Here is a 19,923-nt window from a genome sequence, read left to right on the forward strand (position 1 = left end):
ATGAATAAATTTACTAGCAGACCCGGTCTCAGCAAAATACATAGGTACGTTAAAAAATAGGAAATACATATATTGCTCATTTACTTGAATACTGTCATTACTCAAAAATCACGGATTTTGCGTGAGAAGTTATTGGAATAATGTAATCTTTCATCCTGCAGAAAGTCATATCTTAGCTTTAAGAACTGACGAAGAAGAAGCACTAGTTTCGTTGTTTTTTCATACAAAAATAGATACTCAATTCAAAAATCGTTTAGTTATGACAGCGTTCAAGTAAATGAGCGATATTTTGTTAAAAAAATGTAAATATTTTTCTTTTTCTAAAAAGAAATGATAAGGCTAAATAATTAGGCTATTTTGGCCTTATTAGCTCACAAATTTAATGGCTTAAATTAAAAATAATTTCTGGAATGCGCTTTATGAATGCCATCCAAAATTGACAAGACAATGTATAAATTTTTTTTATCATTTTTTTCAACATTTTGATTTGAATAATTAATTTTTGCAAATTTTAACTATGTCATAAAACAAATTTATTTAAAAACGAAGTTTTTAGCTTTAACTCAAGCAACAATTTGCTACCTCGGTAGCTAAATTACCGAGGTAAAAATGTTACTTACAATTACCGGCTATATATTACAAAATGGCTATAAATTGGTTATTTTGTAAATGTGGGTAATTTTCGGTAAAAATTAACCCAAAAATCAACCCAAAGTTCATTTATGGTAATTTTTTTATCTTTTTTTCTCGGTAATTCAAATCCCTTGGTTCTACATAGACTTTAAAATTACTTTTTCAAACCTGGGTTTTAAATCAAGTCAATTTTAAGCAATAATTAACTTTTTTTCAATTTTTCGGTTAATTTACAACTAATTCCAGCCCTGAAGTTCAAAACGAGCTTCTATAACTGAATTAATAGGTTAAAAATAAACCAGTTTTGAAATTTGTAATTAAATATCTTACTTTGTTGGCTAAAATATTACCAATTAAAAATGATTACAAAAAAGCTTATTTTATTGGTAATAATGCAACCAAATTTGTTTTGGATGTGAAGTCGGTTTTAAAATAACTTGTTTTACTGGATTAGAAAGCGGTTTCGAATTAACCTGTTTTACTGGTTTTACTTATTTTATTTAAAATGTAAAATTGGTAATAAAAAAGCCAAATTTTGTGGTAAAAATGTATTCTTTTTTATTTAAGTATAAAAATTACTGTTTTTTAACTAATGGCGTTGGGTTTTTCATTATAAATTAACCCGTTAAAAACCAAATTGTTAGCAAGTATTTTATTTGAAAAAAAATTACCAATTTGTATGACAAGTTTCGATTTCATAACATTTTTTTCCCAGAAAATATAATTTCTTATACTACGAAATAATAATTCTGTTTTGGCTTTTGGCACTGATATAACATTTAATTTTAACTTGCTTGAAGAATTAACGACAACTGTAGTCAACACTCTGATTCCTTGCTATTGCTCTAAGCTAACCTTTAAAATAAAAAAGAAACAAAATATAACCGGGTTCGGGTCAGAAGTATGTAATCTTTGTCTTGACAAATTAAAATGTACCCCTAATAAATATTTAAGAATAAAATTGAAAGATCAATTCCCATTGTTTGAAATTAGAATCCTTAATAACTCCATCAAGTGCCATATCAAATTCAATCTATCCATTAATTGTCTATAAACTTTCAATTCCACATTGCCCCCTTTTTCAAAGTTTTAAAAAGCAAATTCTTTACATATCTATTTTATGTATGAGAAGGTATAAAGATGGTACTTTTACCATCAGCACAAGGATTCATTTCCTCCCTTTGCAAGTATACATCAAGAAATTCCACAGAGAGATAAGATTGTTAATAGATAATAAAATACAACCAAACTATCACATCATTTTGTACTTTGGATTTAGATTTTTGTTAGATTTGTATGTATTTAGAATTGAAGAGATGTACAGAGTAGATGGATGAATATTATGAAAATGTAACCGCATTTTATATATGGAATAATCCAGAATGACAACAAATACCTACAACCACGAACAAAACCTCGTCGTAAATGTGTGTATGTTTTAGTCTGGGCTGAAGACTCGAGTTTCTCTCTGTCTCGTATTTTAACGAGAGCATCTCTGAATCGGTGACATTCAGCATTAATAAAACAGCACACGAAGCTTTGAAAATCTCATTTTATACTTGATTTGATATCCGTAATCGTTTTGGGGGCAACTTGGACAGAGTCTTGGACGTCGTCCTTTTGCCAGCAAATCCTGACAGATTATATGACATTAATTTATTGCATTGCATGAATTCTGTGATCGCTCTAGGGTGGACAGGACATAGGATATTATATGTGTAGTTTGATTTCTGTGGATATACCTTCTACTTCAATACAGCAAACTGATATACGAGAGTCGAGAGTATAATTTCCTCTTCCTGGCAAACAATCACAGAGTGCTCAAACGAAAAGGGATTCAAGTTTAATTCCAATATTAGCCTAATTGTTTTGAATTCAAAATGATTGATACAATAGCCTGTCTGTGTGTCAGTTAGGAGATGGTGTGAGTGACTTTGCCTCAAACTCTATTTTGAAATTTGTTAAGGAATGGTTGCATTGAGTTTTGGGGCTGAATATACGAGTGTTGATGTTATTATTATGATGAGACGAATAATTCGCTTGTAAGCTGCAGGTCATAAAATTTAGTCAAATTTTGGGTGTTTGGGGTGGCAAACAGGAGGCTGAATTGATATCACAACTACATAGGTATATGAATATTTTTGATTATTTTGCCACAAGACAAAAACACGTGAATTATTGGATGATGAATCTGCCTTTAAACAGTAATGTGCATACAATTTTTGACAATCTCATTTTAAAAACAAAATATTTAAGATAGCTAAATGGTTTCATCTCTATCTCTTACAGGGGCGGATCCAGGACTTTTTTCTGGGGGGGGCACAAGGGACGGATTGGCAAAAAAAACAGCAATAACAGTTAGAAATAAAGTGAAGTACCATACGACTGACTAACAAGCAGAAAATTTTAACGACCCACAGTGGTCTAAAACCTGGCCAAAAATATTTAGGCACATTTCCCAGATCAAATAGGTACCAAATGACCAAAAAGTTATTCGGAAGGAAAAATTTTCATTTTCTTGTTACAGTAAAAGCCACTTAAGTGCTAACCCTCTTACTCCTGGATTAGCCGGAAGAAAAAAAATATAAAAAACCAGAATTAATTTTTTTTCTCATTGGAGAAAACATGCTTTACTTCATGTCATAAAACAGACCGAAACTAAGGCGTTGTTCTTTACTGCAGGTGTTAACCCATGGTTTTTTCTTAAGCTGCAATCGCCTCAAGTCTTTGGCCTTCGAAATCACTCGCTTCACTACGGATGCACTTGCTTTTTAACCACTTTTTCGTTCTTTTCGGCGGCAAAGTCATGTAAATTTTATGCGAGTCGTTGAATCGCTCTTCTGTCAGCTGCAGTAACGGCACTCATTGTTAAGCCTTTCATATTTTTTCGACAGTTGGACTCGTTTCGTAAAAAAAAATGAAAAAAGTTTTCGGCTTTGATGCGTTTTTTTACCTTTTTGGTGAAAAATCGGGTGACACTCTAGATTTTCGCTATTTCTTCCTCTGCCAATAATTTCGCGCGACCCATTTAAATTGAAATTAGCTAAAAATTACTAAAAGACATTGGAAAACATTTTTGCATTTCCACCTTCTTTGATTTGCACCCGAAAACCAATTAAAAAGGGGGTGTCCTATTCAAGTGAACAAAAATAGGGGCAATTTTTTCACAGTTGTTCCACAAAAAATTGCAAAATTTAACTAACGGGGCATTGAAAATGAATGATCTTACTCACAGAGAGAGTGCATAAGGGGACACACAAAAAAGTAAAATATTGAACAGCTAACTATTAAGAGACTGGAGTTATATCCACTTTATTAAAAACAAAAAGGGTGTCCTATTCAAGTGGCGAGGAGTGTATTAAAGAAAAAGGTCCGAAGTAGTCAAAAAAAACGTTTTTTTTGCATTTTCTAACGGTAATACATATTTCAAAAACGGGAGCTGATCAATTTTTTCTGACTTTGCATTCGAATTCAGCACAACAAAAACCTTCAGAAAAGTATATTTTTGTTTCGGCAACCGAACCCTTGTTAACCAGTGCAATCTATAATTAATGACAGTTTTGAGTCTATAAAAATTGTCCACAATTTGAGCACAGTGCCGTTTTTATGAACCTAACAGTTTGAAAGAAATTTCTTGTCGAAAATCTTATTGTTTTCGAAATCGAAATTTTTTTTCTGTGAATTTTTAAAACAAACTCAACTTTCTTCGAAAAATGATTTGAATATTTAAGCCAATTATTTGATTGAAATGTCTCCCTCGCATATCTAACAAAAGGTTAACCATTTTCGAAAACCTATACTTTTAGATTGTTGTTTTCAATTATTTTTGCATAGCACTGTTTCGGCATTATCTTGTCAAAAACGGAATGTCTAATGTTTGCTATTTTAGTATTTGTAGAACTATTACCCACTCTTTGTCCTTATATGTCTGTCTCTATCTAACTCTTTGTGATGATTCTATTATTTTATTTTTTTTTTTTCGAAAAAATGCGTACGTGCTTGAGCTTAATTTGTAATTGAAGAAGTTATAGAACATGTCATTTATGTTTGCAACCTGTCAATTATATTAAGATAAATCACTTGGGTAAAAATATCTTCTTTTTCTTCCTGTGTAACGACGACAACGACAACGACACGTTACCCATTCCTTTCTAAGGTGTCGTCTGTATTGCCTACGTTTCATGATTTGTTGGATTGAATTTTGATTTCGAAAAATAATTGGAATCTGTTACTCAGAAAATAAATGTAGATATGTGTGATTTTTGAATATTATATGCAAAAGTAATAGTTTTCAATTCGAGTAGGTATAACATCAAAATTTTGAAGTAAGGACTTAAATTTGACATTTATCAATTTTTGAACTTTATTTATGAATGACAATGATAGTGTTTTGTATGATTGAATTTGATGGGAATTCAGTTTGTAGGAGAGATAAACTATAATGTGTGTAGAATGTAATTGGTCGTGAATGATTAAATTGTATTTTACAAAAATGATCTATAGGTAGCCAAAGGCTCATTACTCATTTAAGAATGTAATTTTCATCCCATCATGCTTTATTTTGTGTCAAGAGAGACTCTTTTAGAAGGGGTAAGACCACTCTAAATCCTCGAAAAAAAACGGCTCTAGGACTTTTTTTTTAAATTAAAAGATGACAATATTATTAAGTGTAATTATGAAATTTTTTATGAAAACATATTACAAATTGTACTGCTATTCCTTGACAAGTCATGAAATTTTGTGGAGAATATTAGTATGGGGAATTCAAAAAAGGTACCACCTTTAAGGTAAATTGATGCCAGAATGGTATTCGATCTTTAATTTTGTAAAGTCCAAAAATTCTATATGTCTGTGCGTCTATCTCTTTCTTGAGCTGCAGCCTAAACAACTGAAGGGAACATTGAAATTTGTTTTAGAACCAAAACAAACAATACTTGCCACTAAAAAAATAAAGTTTATTTTTTCTCAAAAACAGCTTTACCGATTTTAATTTAAAAAAAAAAAACATGTATACTGTGGTTAGTTGCCACTTTTTTTTTAACTTTAGAAATAATAAAAAATTAAATTGAACCGTTATTAACAATATTTTTCATAGAAACGATTTCTGACTTTCTCATAAATGACTGATTTCAACGAAATTTTTTATATAAAAGCATCTGAGTAGCCGTAATAATAAAATGTCTAAAAAAATAATTAAAAACTCTCAGTGTTGGATTTTTAAATATAATTTTTTTTTTTTGAAAAATCAATTTTTTTAAAACGGGTCGGTATTTTTTTTTAAATTTTAAATTTTAAATACTTTTTTTTAAACGTTCTTTATTTATTTAATTTATTTTTTATAGACAATTAATAAAATATTTGGTCTTCAAATAAAATATTTGCATCCTCTTATAGTCCAAGCGGCGACCGTCGAGTTACTTAGCTCATAAGGTTAGAGGTTAAAATTAGTGTCAAATGAAAGATAAATTGATACTGAAAATAAAAAAATAGGGTTGCCACTTCTAAAATGGGAACTTCCATGTGGCAACCCTATTTGAAAGGAAAAATTGTCACATAACTAATACATTCATATCTTTGTTATTTGGCCAGATAAAAGTTTTTTTTTAAATGCCAAACGAAAGTCAAAATATTAAAAAAAAATAATAAAATAATATAAAGGACGTGACCCTACAAATGTGGCAACCCCATCCAAATGAAAACAACACTGACAAAAATCTTCTTTGAACAAAACAGTATAACTTTTTATGCACTAGAAAGCTAAACTAAACACCATATTTTAGATAATACTCCCTTCTATTTAAAAAATGTCGGGTGCCACCTCGCAAATGCAGACAAGTACTCGGCAACCCTACTCAAATGCTAAAAAACGCAAAAATCACTTGTTTTTTGGCCAAAGTGTATAATATTTGATCGAGTTAAAGGCTGTAAAATACATTATGTTTAGCTTAGACTCTCTTCTATCTAAAAAATGTCGGGTGCCACCCCGCAAATGTAGACAAGTACTCGGCAACCCTACTCAAATGCTAAAAAACCCAAAAATCACTTGTTTTTTGGGCAAAGTGTATAATATTTGATCGAGTTAAAGGCTATAAAATACATCCTGTATAGCTTAGACTCTCTTCTATCTAAAAAATGTCGGGTGCCAGCCCGCAAATGTAGACAAGTACTCGGCAACCCTACTCAAATGCTAAAAAACCCAAAAATCACTTGTTTTTTGGGCAAAGTGTATAATATTTGATCGAGTTAAAGGCTATAAAATACATCCTGTATAGCTTAGACTCTCTTCTATCTAAAAAATGTCGGGTGCCAGCCCGCAAATGTAGACAAGTACTCGGCAACCCTACTCAAATGCTAAAAAACGCAGAAACCACTTGTTTTTTGGCCAAAGTGTATCATATTTGATCGAGTTAAAGGCTATAAAATACATCCTGTATAGCTTAGACTCTCTTCTATCTAAAAAATGTCGGGTGCCACCTCGCAAATGCAGACAAGTACTCGGCAACCCTACTCAAATGCTAAAAAACGCAAAAATCACTTGTTTTTTGGCCAAAGTGTATAATATTTGATCGAGTTAAAGGCTGTAAAATACATTATGTTTAGCTTAGACTCTCTTCTATCTAAAAAATGTCGGGTGCCACCCCGCAAATGTAGACAAGTACTCGGCAACCCTACTCAAATGCTAAAAAACCCAAAAATCACTTGTTTTTTGGCCAAAGTGTATAATATTTGATCGAGTTAAAGGCTGTAAAATACATCATGTTTAGCTTAGACTCTCTTCTATCTAAAAAATGTCGGGTGCCACCCCGCAAATGTATACAAGTACTCGGCAACCCTACTCAAATGCTAAAAAACCCAAAAATCACTTGTTTTTTGGCCAAAGTGTATAATATTGGATAGAGTTAAAGGCTATAAAATACATCCTGTATAGCTTAGACTCTCTTCTATCTAAAAAATGTCGGGTGCCACCCCGCAAATGTAGACAAGTACTCGGCAACCCTACTCAAATGCTAAAAAACGCAGAAACCACTTGTTTTTTGGCCAAAGTGTATAATATTTGATCGAGTTAAAGGCTGTAAAATACATCATGTTTAGCTAAGACTCTCTTCTATCTAAAAAATGTCGGGTGCCTCCCCGCAAATGCAGACAAGTACTCGGGTTGCCGAGTACTTGTCTGCATTTGTGGGGTGGCACCCGACATTTTTTAGATAGAAGAGAGTCTAAGCTAAACATAATGTATTTTACAGCCTTTAACTCGATCAAATATTATACACTTTGCCCAAAAAACAAGTGATTTTTGGGTTTTTTAGCATTTGAGTAGGGTTGCCGAGTACTTGTCTGCATTTGCGAGGTGGCACCCGACATTTTTTAGATAGAAGGGAGTCTTAGCTAAACATGATGTATTTTATAGTCTTTAACTCGATCAAATATTATACACTTTGCCCAAAAAACAAGTGATTTTTGGGTTTTTTAGCATTTGAGTAGGGTTGCCGAGTACTTGTCTACATTTGCGGGATGGCACCCGACATTTTTTAGATAGAAGAGAGTCTAAGCTAAACATAATGTATTTTACAGCCTTTAACTCGATCAAATATTATACACTTTGCCCAAAAAACAAGTGATTTTTGGGTTTTTTAGCATTTGAGTAGGGTTGCCGAGTACTTGTCTACATTTGCGGGGTGGCACCCGACATTTTTTAGATAGAAGAGAGTCTAAGCTATACAGGATGTATTTTATAGCCTTTAACTCTAGCCAATATTATACACTTTGGCCAAAAAACAAGTGATTTTTGGGTTTTTTAGCATTTGAGTAGGGTTGCCGAGTACTTGTCTACATTTGCGGGGTGGCACCCGACATTTTTTAGATAGAAGAGAGTCTTAGCTAAACATGATGTATTTTACAGCCTTTAACTCGGTCAAATATTATACACTTTGGCCAAAAAACAAGTGATTTTTGGGTTTTTTAGCATTTGAGTAGGGTTGCCGAGTACTTGTCTGCATTTGCGAGGTGGCACCCAACATTTTTTAGATAGAAGGGAGTATTATCTAAAATATGGCGTATAGTTTAGCTTTCTAGTGCATAAAAAGTTATACTGTTTTCTGCAAAGAAGATTTTTGTCAGTGTTGTATTCATTTGAATGGGGTTGCCACATTTGTAGGGTTACGTTCTTTATATTATTTTATTATTTTTTTTTAATATTTTGACTTTCGTTTGGCATTTAAAAAAAAACTTTTATCTGGCCAAATAACAAAGATATGAATGTATTAGTTATGTGACAATTTTTCCTTTCAAATAGGGTTGCCACATGGAAGTTCCCATTTTAGAAGTGGCAACCCTATTTTTTTATTTTCAGTATCAATTTATCTTTCATTTGACACCAATTTTAACCTCTAACCTTATGAGCTAAGTAACTCGACGGTCGCCTCTCCGACTATTACGTAAGATAACCATTTGAAATTTCACAGCGGTAATATGATGTACAAAGTTCAAGCAAATATTTTTTTTTGACTACCCTAACTTACATCAAAACTAAGAAATTTTATTCAATTAGAATAATCTGTAATTACAAGAGTAATTATTCTGACAGATTCTTCACTGTTTGTACCATTTTTTTCAATGTGATTTTGATTTCATAAGATTTGACGGGTTTAGCTGCTGAGCTCGTATTTAACACTGTAAGGAAATATGAATTCCCAAGTAACAATTTAGCTTTCATAAGGGTCAATGCAAGCTATTTTTTGGTTTTCATAACAAGAAGGACAGGTCTTATATAAATCATTTTGGCGCATTTTACCGAAATTGCATAGGACTTTCCTTCACAGGTAATCCACAAGCTAATAGCTTGTGACAAACAGCTTAAAATGGCCTTACGGAGGTCTTCCTGCAGAGGGTTTATTTACCTAATGCACTTGCGTAGGATGTTATAATAAGGCCTTATAGAAGTTGTTCCAGGTGTTGTAGGAAATGTTGAATTTATGCATAAAAAAAAAGAATTTATTGAATTTTATTTAATTTTTTTTATTTCCTCTTGATTTTTTCTGTTTGCATTTTCTACTTTTTATTTTATTTCATTACTTCCATTTAGTTTTTTCTCCTTTTTCGGAAATTCTACTGCTTTTTCTGTTGTTCTGAAATGGTAGGAATATTATTTTAATTGAAAAAACACATTTTTTATTTTCACATGCTCCGGCCAGGAATCTATCCCACGTACCTCTGCATACCACGCCAGCACCTTACTAGTAGACCATAATCGAATATTAGAGATGAGTGGAAAAAGGGAGCTAATTGAAACCTCACATAAAAATGCAATGTTTTTTTCTAAAGACTTACAAACATTGCATATCTGCAGGATAAAAGCTTTGCATACTTACTGGTGAAAAACATTGCATACTTATGAGATGAAAACATTGCATACTTACAAGAACCTCTTAGAACAGGTCTTATGAAAGCCTTCTATCACTTGAAAATATAAGGCTTCTTTAGAACGGTTCAAACAGGTCTTATAACTTATATTTACAAGGCTTCTTCTAAACACTTCGAGATAGCTTTAAGGAGACCTAATTTATTTCCAAAATGGATGATTTGCGTAAGTAAGCCTTAAACTAAACGTATACAAACTATAGCTTGCCGAATCGAAGAAAATGGACCCTATGAAAGTAAAATTGTTGCTTGGGTTAGGATTTCTACAAAACTATAATTCTATTTTAATTCCGATCCACAGTGAGAATCCTCCTTGTTCTCGATAGATTTCTCCAAATATCAATATGCTTTTCAGCTAACAGAGAAAACTCAATCTTTTGCGATGTTCTTAAGATTGTTAAGGAAGTCTATAGCCGAAAAGCATTTCTTTCCGCTACTCATCACATTCTATTTGGAAGAAAAATAAGTACTTACACATGCCCAAACCTTTTCTCGAATCAGTAATTTTGGAGACAGCAAACTGTCACTGGACTACTAACTAAAACGACAAAAGTGATCAAAGGTAGAGGTTTTTTTTTAAATGAAATATCTCACAAAAGACAGAAACTTTCTTGACTAAGGTCTGCAAACTTTGATTCTCATACTTTTCTTGATTAAAGATATTACATTTTCTATTCTTAAAAGAAAAAAACTAAAAGACAACTCCAAAAGTGTCCAAAAAAAATTCTCGGAAAAAAAAGACAACACACAGCAGAAAAAGATTTATTTACTACAAGTTGTTGTTTTCCCACTTTTACTATTCTCCACCAGCATCGTGTTAGCTAACAAAGTCATGAAAATAATCTGTCGTTTGGGGGCACAGAAATGGATTTTTTGTTCCCTAAAACTATACTTCTTATTTGTTGTCTTGAAGTTTTCTCACATCCTCGACTTTCACGCAGAGACAAAATAAAACAGTTTTTTTTGGTATACTACTACTGGATTTGGCTCTGCTGCTGAAGAAATATACCAGAAAAGAAACTTTAAAGTCAATTTTGCAGTTTCACTTCTGCTCGTTCACTGATGTCTTGATTTGGAGACCATCCCCTGATAACAGTGTAGGGGAGGTTAGGGTGGCTAAATATAGTTTTCGTGGGTGGGGTATTGCTTTGGGACACTTTTGACTGTGGTATATAGAGGAAATAAATTGATGATGGTGATTTCTTTCGCTTTCTAATTTTTTCTTTTTGCTTCTCCTGCTTCTCTTCTTTCTTTCTTGCTTATTCTTTTCTTTTTTTTATTCCATCATAGAGCAGTAGTTATTGTCAGCATCAATGTTGTTGTTGCTAGACTGCTGATGCTACTCTTCTTCGCTAAAGGTTTTCATATCATTATGGCAAATAATAAGAATGAAAACTATCTTAGACAACAAAAAGTAGGAAAAAAATACATACATAAAAGAAAACTCAGCTATCATCATCATCATCGTGTCATCTTTCGCTAGAAGTTCTTCCGGCTTTTTGACGATATAACGTTTTATCATTTTTCTTTGTCAATTTTAACGTTTAGATTCGTTGGGTGTGTATATTCTGGTGGAAGTTGCGGGCAACATCACAACTCTGGTAGAGACATCTATCTACATCTTTATGGAATGTAGCTGGCTTCGTCGCATGAGGGCGAAGAGGAACCATCGCAGACGTGAATACGGTGCGTGAAGCAAACTAGAATAAAACTATAGGAGTCAAGTGGAAAAACAAAAAAAAAACTTTTTTGCAAGCAACAAAGTTTAGTGCAAACTTTTGACTCAGAGGTGAGTAGAATTGACAGAAAATCGATATGATGATTTGGGCGAAATTTGCTGGCTTTTTCTTGGGTTGCGGATATCGAAATGCTTAAGGTGTTGGTACTTAAAAAATTGATTTTCTTAAAAAAATGTTTTAAAGCATGGTTGGGGAATCTATAAATTTTAGTTTAATTTGTAGACAATAAAAAATAAGTAACAAACTAAGATAACCAAAATATCTAAAAAATATTCCAAAATAAACTAGTTTGCATGATATCTTCCAAAATATTTGTTTTAATCTTAAAATAACGTGCTAGCTATAGATATTGCAAGAAATAAATAAAATCAAAGAGTTTTCAATGGTTCAAATGGTCACCCTAAGTAAGTAAGTTTCAATTTCAAATATTCATTTTTTTTTTGGAAAAGCAATGGCTAGCCGTTAAGGAGAATTCATTCAAGTTCTTGAAACCCACCTTTAACTTTCTGTGCGATCATTGGTTGCTGAGATATCGATAATCAAACACAAAAGGATCCTTTTCCATTTGAAGACCGATATCTCGGCGAGAAGTGAACGTATCGAGGTGTTCCACGCCCGTAGACCAAAAAAAAAAACTAAAAAAATTTTGAAAATTTTTTTGTTGCTGGTTTTTCTACGATTACTCAAAAACCGCAGAGGTTCAAAATTTTTAAAGTTCTAATCCAAAAACAAGACACTTGGAGCTACAATTTCCTTCTTAATCGATTTCTTGTACGACCATTTCTTTCGAAGTTACGGCCTGTTGAAATTTGCCCAAAAATTTGGAATTTTTTTTTTTGATCCCTAAATTTTTTCCAGTATATTAGGTCAAATTTTCCTCTAACTCAAATTTTTTTACCGTTTTTAATAAAATCGACTGCAGCAAAAAGATTAAATAGATTCCTCTTAGTCGAATTTCCCTCTAACTCGAACCAATTTTCGTGTCCTGTGACGATTCGACTTAGATGGAGTTGACTGTAATTTGTTTACTTTTTCAATTTTTTTTTATTTGAAATTTAAAACTTCAAAAACAAAAGAGCTTTTTTAATTAATTTTTTTCCAATAGATGTCAGGTAAATATACATGTGATTTTTATATTTTGAGCTTTTTTTTACTTTTTTGTACTTTTTTGACTTTGTGTTTTGATGTAGTTCAGGCTTAATCCATAAATTAATGGATCAGTCTTTTAATTGCTTTAAAAAATTCTTCTATGATCTATCAATTTTCATAGTCAACTTTTGAAATAAAAAAAATATTTTTTGTACCGTTATTAACGGTACTTGTAATAGAACGCTTTTTTTATTGGTTTCTGAATATCCCGTACACGACTAACCTGATTTCAACGAAAATTTGTATAAAAAAGCGTTTAAGTAACCGTTATATTAAAGTTTTATATAATTTTCAAAAAACACATTTTTGGCTTTTTAAAAAATATTAAAATTTTTTTTCTTTGAAAAATCAATTCTTTGAAAACGGGTTAGTGAAATGATTTGAAATTTTGTTTTTAAGTGTTTATTAGTTAGTTTTTTCAAAATGGCATACCAACTCTTTTTTTGAAAGATGTTAGAAAATTTGTATTAATAAAAAATTATTTTTTTTTTTAAACGGTTCTAAAGAGTTACCAAATTTTTTTTCTGAACAATGCCTTTTCTTAAAAAAAAAAATCAAATGGCATATTTTGTTTTGTGATCAAAATCATTTAAAATAGTGTTTTGTTAAAAAAAAAATAGTGTAGATATACATTTTAACGATTTAATATTCTTTTTTAAAAAAATATCTTATAAATAACTGAATTATTTACATTTTTATTGCAGAAAATTGAATTGAATTTGGAGCACCATAAATTCGAAAACGGTAGAAAATAGAATTCGAATGGAAATCAGAACAGCCGTGATAGGTACTACATACGTACATATTTAAAAGAAAAGTTTTTGGTAGCAAAACTATAACAAAAAAAAAATTGAAAAAATTAATTACATTATTACTTTAAATCTATGGAGTTTGGTATTGTTAGCATAAGTCCATTTTTTTTTTTAAATTAGTAAGTATGTATACAGAACTATTTAAAAAAAATTTATTTTCGTTTGGTCTTAACAGCATAACTCTAAGTACACTAGTTCCAAAGATATTCAATGATCCTAACCAAACTTAAGTCCTTTTTCTAAAATTATGTTTGATCATAATGGCATAACTCCAACTTGTGCTCTTTTGACGGAGCAAAAATGCTTAAACTTTTAAATAAGTGTTTGGTCAAAACAGCATAACTCAGTTCTTTTGCTTTTTTGGTCAATGACGGAAAATATTTTAATCGATTGATTCGTTTAAAAAACCAAATGTAAATAGCAGAAAGTCCGAAAAATTTAAATTCTTAAAAAAAACTAATTGCAATATTGGCACTAAGGACACAACTCGAAATAATCTTATTCTTGTTTGGTCAAAAGAACATATCTCACTAAAAACATAATACAAAATATGAGAAAGTGACGCGGGCGTCATTTTATGATAAAGAGACGCGGGCGTCATTTTATGAGAAAGTGACGCACGTCATTTTATGATAAAGTGACGCGAGCGTCATTTTATATGATAAAGTGACGCAGGTGTCAGGTGTCACTTTATAATAAAGTGACGCGGGCGTCATTTTATGACAAAGTGACGCGGGCTTCATTTTATGACAAAGTGAGGCGGGCGTCATTTTATAATAAAGTGACGCGGGCGTCATTTTATGAGAAAGTGACGCGGGCGTCATTTTATGATAAAGTGACGCGAGCGTCATTTTATATGATAAAGTGACGCAGGTGTCAGGTGTCACTTTATAATAAAGTGACGCGGGCGTCATTTTATGACAAAGTGACGCGGGCTTCATTTTATGACAAAGTGAGGCGGGCGTCATTTTATAATAAAGTGACGCGGGCGTCATTTTATAATAAAGTGACGCGGGCGTCATTTTATAATAAAGTGACGCGGGCGTCATTTTATGAGAAAGTGACGCGGGCGTCATTTTATGATAAATTGACGCGGGCGTCATTTTATAATAAAGTGACGCGGGCGTCATTTTATGAGAAAGTGACGCGGGCGTCATTTTATGATAAATTGACGCGGGCGTCATTTTATAATAAAGTGACGCGGGCGTCATTTTATGAGAAAGTGACGCGGGCGTCATTTTATGAGAAAGTGATGCGCGTCATTTTATAATAAAGTGACGCGGGTGTCATTTTATGATAAAGTGATGCAAGCGTCAGGCGTCACTTTCTAAAGTGACGCGGGCGTCATTTTATGAGAAAGTGACGCGCGTCATTTTATGAGAAAGTGACGCGGGCGTCATTTTATGAGAAAGTGACGCGCGTCATTTTATAATAAAGTGACGCGGGCGTCATTTTATGAGAAAGTAACGCGCGTCATTTTATGAGAAAGTGACGCGGGCGTCATTTTATAATAAAGTGACGCGGGCGTCATTTTATGAGAAAGTGACGCGGGCGTCATTTTATGATAAAGTGACGCGAGCGTCATTTTATATGATAAAGTGACGCAGGTGTCAGGTGTCACTTTATAATAAAGTGACGAGAAAGTGACGCGGGCGTCATTTTATGAGAAAGTGACGCGCGTCATTTTATAATAAAGTGACGCGGGCGTCATTTTATTAGAAAGTGACGCGGGCGTCATTTTATGAGAAAGTGACGCGGGAGTCATTTTATGACAAAGTGACGCGGGCGTCATTTTATGATAAAGTGACGCGGGCGTCATTTTATGATAAAGTGACGCAGATGTCATTTTATGAGAGAGTGACGCGGGCGTCATTACATAATAAAGTGACGCGAGCGTCATTTTATAATAAAGTGACGCGGGCGTCATTTTATAATGAAGTGACGCAGGAGTCATTTTATGAGAAAGTGACGCAGATGTCATTTTATGAGAGAGTGACGCGGGCGTCATTACATAATAAAGTGACGCGAGCGTCATTTTATAATAAAGTGACGAGGGCGTCATTTTATAATAAAGTGACGCGGGCGTCATTTTATAATAAAGTGACGCGGGCGTCATTTTATGCGAAAGTGACGCGGGCGTGATTTTATGACAAAGTGACGCGGGCGTCATTTTATGACAAAGTGACGCGGGCGTCATTTTATGACCAAGTGACGCGGGCGTCATTTTACGAGAAAGTGACGCTCGTCATTTTATAATAAAGTGACGCGGGCGTCATTTTATGAGAAAGTGACGCGGGCGTCATTTTATGAGAAAGTGACGCGGGCGTCATTTTATGAGAAAGTGACGCGGAGTTCATTTTATGACAAAGTGACGCGGGCGTCATTTTATGATAAAGTTACGCGGGCGTCATTTTATGATAAAGTGACGCAGATGTCATTTTATGAGAGAGTGACGCGGGCGTCATTACATAATAAAGTGACGCGAGCGTCATTTTATAATAAAGTGACGCGGGCGTCATTTTATAATGAAGTGACGCAGGCGTCATTTTATGAGAAAGTGACGCAGGCGTCATTTTATGAGAAAGTGACGAGGGCGTCATTTTATAATAAAGTGACGCGGGCGTCATTTTATAATAAAGTGACGCGGGCGTCATTTTATAATAAAGTGACGCAGGCGTCATTTTATGAGTAAGTGACGCGGCCGTCATTTTATGAGAAAGTGATGAGGGCGTCATTTTATAATAAAGTGACGCAGGCATCATTTTATGAGAAAGTGACTAGGGCGTCATTTTATAATAAAGTGACGTGGGCGTCATTTTATGATAAAGTTACGCGGGAGTTATAAACACCCAACTGTACCTCAAGCAGGAAATAAGAGGAAATAATAAAATAAATAAGATCGCTAATGATCTACAAACATCCTAATAAAGATTACCGCAGGTAACAAGATAAAATACATAACAGATATTTTAAGATCAACCAATCAAGATAATAATAACAAAACAAGATAAAATACATAACAGATATTTTATGATCAACCAAATAACAAAATAAGATAAAGATACAAAAAGTAATTAACCAACACTACCATATTTTATGATCAACCAAATAACAAAATAAGATAAAGATACAAAAAGTAATTAACCAACACTACCATAAACCCTGAGGACAAGAAAACCAACTCATCAGGATAACGATATAAATAGATTCAACACGGAGGAGTTTGCCAGTAGTTGCAAAGTAGTTGGAGAGTACTATGAATGTGAAAACTATAAAATATTTTATTTGTAAAGAAAGAAAATAAAGTTAACGTTTAAAAATATATTTTTTTGAATTAACCTTTTCATTTCCGACGGATAAATATAATTCGGGCGTCATTTTATGATAAAGTGACGCGGGCGTCATTTTATGATAAAGTGACGCAGGCGTCATTTTATGAGAAAGTGACGCTCGTCATTTTTAAATAAAGTGACGCGGGCGTCATTTTATGAGAAAGTGACGCGGGCGTCATTTTATGAGAAAGTGACGCGAGCGTCATTTTATGAGAAAGTGACGCGGGCGTCATTTTATGATAAAGTTACGCGGGCGTCATTTTATGATAAAGTTACGCGGGCGTCATTTTATGATAAAGTGACGCGGGCGTCATTTTATGATAAAGTGACGCAGGCGTCATTTTATGAGAAAGTGACGCTCGTCATTTTTAAATAAAGTGACGCGGGCGTCATTTTATGAGAAAGTGACGCGCGCGTCATTTTATGATAAAGTGACGCGGGCGTCATTTTATAATAAAGTGACGCGGGCGTCATTTTATAATAAAGTGAAGCAGGCGTCATTTTATGAGAAAGTGACGAGGGCGTCATTTTATAATAAAGTGACGCGGGCGTCATTTTATAATAAAGTGACGCAGGCGTCATTTTATAATAAAGTGACGCGGGCGTCATTTTATAATAAAGTGACGCGGGCGTCATTTTATAATAAAGTGACGCAGGCGTCATTTTATGAGAAAGTGACGAGGGCGTCATTTTATAATAAAGTGACGCGGGCGTCATCTTATAATAAAGTGTATTAAAAATCAGAATTCTACTTCAAGTTATTAGAAAATATTGTACCTTTTATGTTATATTTTGAAATAACAATTATTTATTTTAAATTTGATTAATAAAATAGGTATGTATGCTGTTTTAAATTATAAAAATCAATTTTTTCCGATTGGTTAAGTAATTAATAAAAAATTCAAAACTCAATAATTATTTAAAAAAAAAAAATAGTTCACATACGCCATAGTGACCTCCATATTAGCATCGAGTAACAACATCAGACCTTTTCAACTGTTTAGTGAAACCAAAAATGATTTTTGTTCGCTTTTTATCTTTTTTGAAAATAAACTGGTGACAAAAAAAAAATTGACGTTATTTGAAAAACAAAACAAAAAACGCAATTATGTAGTACAGTCGACGAAAACTCAAAATTGTAAAATAAATGAATACAAAAATCGTGCAGTTTGGTATAATGTTTTCAATGCTAGTCATAACCTACGCCTAACGGGTATACCATTAGGGTTTCCGTTATTTCCCAAAGTGATGTTATCGGGGGAGACACCCCCCAGATCGAAAGTTTAGTAGGTACCTAAATACAGAGAATCTAGCAAAAAAAAAATTGTTTGGTGGTCGGTCATTAACCCGTGGCTCTATAGGGTCATACTTTCCCCATACAAATTTGTATGGGAAATTTTTAACTTTTACATAAAATTTAAATTTCTCTCGAGTTAAATCATCTATTTTATCTATTTTTAAAATGTTTGTTGATTCAAAACAAAAGCAAAAACTACGAAAACAGCTTAAAATATAAAACATTTTTTTTAACGGGAAATTTTGAAAGTGATCTTTTAAAGGGACTATTCTCCAACCAGAATCAACAAACATTTTGAAAATAGATGATTTAACTCGAGAGAAAAAAAATTATGTAAAAGTTAGAAATTTCAAATACAAATTTGTATGGGAAAAGAAGAAGAAGAAATTCAATTGAGTATGGGGGCTGCTATATTAAACTCGAACAGAATAAATTTTGAAATTATAAGCTCCGTGAACCCAAAACTGCGACTTTAAAATTTTTGAACCAAACTAGTCTAAATAATTGTCCATTTTTTTTCCACCATAAATTTTCGTTTGTCCACAATTGTAATTAATTTCTAGTTTCTAATAAGAAATATACCAAAAATTATACTTTTGAAAAATTGAAAACAATATTTTTTATAAAAATTTTCATACAAAAATCGTTTGTCCAAAAATGGATACATACCAAAAATTGTTGTTTGTCCACCCTAAGCGTAGGAGATATTCATGATACAAAATTTGCACTGAAAAATGATAAGTACCTACCTAACATAAAATCCCCAAAAACTACTTTTTTTCAAAAATTAAAATTTTTGTCATTTGTCCATCTCAAATTCGTCGTATTTACCAAAAATCGTCGTTTGTCCACCTACGAAATCCACAACATTTATTTTTTTTTTTTTCGTATACCCTGGGTTCTTTTCATATATCAAAAGTCTTAGTTTGGCCACTCTACGTTGAGGAGATATGTATTCAAAAATCAAATTTTTCACCGAACAATTCAAAGTCCCATAAAATCCCTAAAATTTTCTCCACCTCGAGCTCTTTACAAGTACCAAAAATCGTTGTTTCTCGACCCTAAGCTTACTTGTGATATATGTACGTACTATAGGGCAAGTTTAGGATTCGTAAAAAAAATCGAACTCGGGATTAAAAATTTACATGACATTACGATGATGAAAAAATGGGTCCGGCAATTCTATATGTCTTTCTGTCGGTATATACCTACTTCGAGCTACAGCCTAAACGAGTGAAGTGATTTTCTTCAAACTTGGTAGTTAGCAGTTTTTGGTGATTCCCTAAAGGGTAAATTGAAATTTTTTTTTATGACCAAAACTAACGGTACCTGCCATATAACGGAAATAGAAAAGTTAATTTTTTTCAAAAATGTCTCTAACGATTTTGATTAAATTTTTTGTGTGTAGTATTACACATAAGAGCCAAATTTTGAAATTAAAAAAATATTATTTGTACCGTTTTTTTAAGGGAGGTACTTGTCATAGAACGGTTTTCTTAGTTTCTGAATACCTATCTTGTACAAAAATAAAATAAAAATTTTTT

General features: G+C 32.7%; 1 protein-coding gene across 8 annotated transcripts in view; it reads left to right on the forward strand.

The window, feature by feature from the left end:
- LOC129909189 (probable serine/threonine-protein kinase nek3) overlaps window positions 1-19,923 on the forward strand; it is a 186,978-nt gene that overhangs the window by 59,652 nt on the left and 107,403 nt on the right. For 2 of the 8 annotated variants that reach the window (XM_055986205.1, XM_055986206.1), the window contains exon 2: window positions 11,599-11,839. The exons of the other annotated variants lie outside the window; for them this stretch is intronic. The gene's annotated coding sequence lies outside the window, so the exon portion shown is untranslated. The remainder of the gene's footprint in view (window positions 1-11,598; window positions 11,840-19,923) is intronic. 8 annotated transcript variants of the gene reach the window in all.

Source organism: Episyrphus balteatus, chromosome 2 (assembly GCF_945859705.1).
Source record: "Episyrphus balteatus chromosome 2, idEpiBalt1.1, whole genome shotgun sequence".
In the NCBI taxonomy this organism is placed as follows: Eukaryota; Metazoa; Arthropoda; class Insecta; order Diptera; family Syrphidae; genus Episyrphus; species Episyrphus balteatus.